Raw genomic sequence first — 2,799 nt, 5'->3', positions numbered from 1 at the left:
ACAAGAGATTGGAGACATCAAGATTTTGGACGAATTTTTTAAGAATTTTCAAATTTTCAGATAGGATGTTCCAGATAAGGTCAAAAACTACATACTCAGATCTTCACCAAACGTTGCAGGGATACTTTGCATGTCAAGACACGTGGAAAAAACGTACAAAACAAGAGATTGGGGATATCAAGATTTTGGACGAATTTTTAAAGAATTTTCAAATTTTCAGAAAGGAGGTTCCATATAAGGTCAAAAACTACATACTCAGATCTTCACCAAACTTTGCAGGGATACATTGGATGTCAAGACACGTGGAAAAAACGTACAAAACAAGAGATTGGAGACATCAAGATTTTGGACGAATTTTTTAAGAATTTTCAAATTTTCAGATGGGAGGTTCCAGATAAGGTCAAAAACGACATACTCAGATCTTCACCAAACGTTGCAGGGATACTTTGCATGTCAAGACACGTGGAAAAAACGTACGAAACAAGAGACTGGGGACATCAAGATTTTGGACGAATTTTTTAAGAATTTTCAAATTTTTAGAAAGGAGGTTCCATATAAGGTCAAAAACTACATACTCAGATCTTCACCAAACATTGCAGGGATACATTGGATGTCAAGACACGTGGAAAAAACGTACAAAACAAGAGATTGGAGACATCAAGATTTTCCACGAATTTTTTAAGAATTTTCAAATTTTCAGATGGGAGGTTCTAGATAAGGTCAAAAACGACATACTCAGATCTTCACCAAACTTTGCATGGATACATTGGATGTCAAGACACGTGGAAAAAACATACAAAACATAGGATTGGGGACATCAAGATTTTGGACGAATTTTTTAAGAATTTTCAATTTTTCAGAAAGGAGGTTCCAGATAAGGTCAAAAACTACATACTCAGATCTTCACCAAACTTTGCAGGGATACATTGGATGTCAAAACACATGGAAAAAACGTACAAAACAAGAGATTGGAGACATCAAGATTTTGGACGAATTTTTTAAGAATTTTCAAATTTTCAGATAGGAGGTTCCATATAAGGTCAAAAACTACATACTCAGATCTTCAACAAACTTTGCAGGGATACATTGGATGTCAAGACACGTGGAAAAAACATACAAAACATAGGATTGGGGACATCAAGATTTTGGTCGAATTTTTTAAGAATTTTCAAATTTTCAGATAGGATGTTCCAGATAAGGTCAAAAACTACATACTCAGATCTTCACCAAACTTTGCAGGGATACATTGGATGTCAAGACACGTGGAAAAAACATACAAAACATAGGATTGGGGATATCAAGATTTTGGTCAAATTTTTTAAGAACTTTCAAATTTTCAGATAGGAGGTTCCATATAAGGTCAAAAACTACATACTCAGATCTTCACCAAACATTGCAGGGATACATTGGATGTCAAGACACGTGGAAAAAACGTACAAAACAAGAGATTGGAGACATCAAGATTTTGGACGAATTTTTGAAGAATTTTCAAACTTTCAGATAGGAGGTTCCAGATAAGGTCAAAAACTACATACTCAGATCTTCACCAAACGTTGCAGGGATACATTGGATGTCAAGACGCGTGGAAAAAACGTACAAAACAAAGGGATTGGAGACATCAAGATTTTGGACGAATTTTTTAAGAATTTTCAAATTTTCAGAAAGGAGGTTCCATATAAGGTCAAAAACTACATACTCAGATCATCACCAAACTTTGAAGGGATACATTGGATGTCAAGACACGTGGAAAAAACGTACAAAACAAGAGATTGGAGACATCAAGATTTTGGACGGATTTTTTAGGAATTTTCAAATTTTCAGATGGGAGGTTCCAGATAAGGTCAAAAACTACATACTCAGATCTTCACCAAACTTTGCAGGGATACATTGGATGTCGAGACACGTGGAAAAAACGTACAAAACAAGAGATTGGAGACATCAAGATTTTGGACGAATTTTTTAAGAATTTTCAAATTTTCAGATGGGAGGTTCCAGATAAGGTCAAAAACGACATACTCAGATCTTCACCAAACTTTTCAGGGATACATTGGATGTCAAGACACGTGGAAAAAACGTACAAAACAAGAGATTGGATACATCAAGATTTTGGACGAATTTTTTAAGAATTTTCAAATTTTCGGATAGGAGGTTCCATATTAGGTCAAAATCTACATACTCAGATCTTCACCAAACTTTGCAGGGATACATTGGATGTCAAGACACGTGTAAAAAACATACAAAACAAGAGATTGGGGTCATCAAGATTTTGGACGGATTTTTTAGGAATTTTCAAATTTTCAGATGGGAGGTTCCAGATAAGGTCAAAAACGACATACTCAGATCTTCACCAAACTTTTCAGGGATACATTGGATGTCAAGACACGTGGAAAAAACGTACAAAACAAGAGATTGGAGACATCAAGATTTTGGACGGATTTTTTAGGAATTTTCAAATTTTCAGATGGGAGGTTCCAGATAAGGTCAAAAACTACATACTCAGATCTTCACCAAACTTTCCAGGGATACATTGGATGTCGAGACACGTGGAAAAAACGTACAAAACAAGAGATTGGAGACATCAAGATCTTGGACGAATTTTTTAAGAATTTTCAAATTTTCAGATGGGAGGTTCCAGATAAGGTCAAAAACGACATACTCAGATCTTCACCAAACTTTTCAGGGATACATTGGATGTCAAGACACGTGGAAAAAACGTACAAAACAAGAGATTGGATACATCAAGATTTTGGACGAATTTTTTAAGAATTTTCTAATTTTCAGATAGGAGGTTCCATATAA

This window comes from Lepisma saccharinum, unplaced genomic scaffold (assembly GCF_977018435.1).
Source record: "Lepisma saccharinum unplaced genomic scaffold, izLepSacc3.1 HAP1_SCAFFOLD_105, whole genome shotgun sequence".
NCBI lineage: Eukaryota > Metazoa > Arthropoda > Insecta > Zygentoma > Lepismatidae > Lepisma > Lepisma saccharinum.
The sequence above is the reverse complement of the archived record's forward strand: the minus strand, read 5'-3'. Positions refer to the sequence as shown.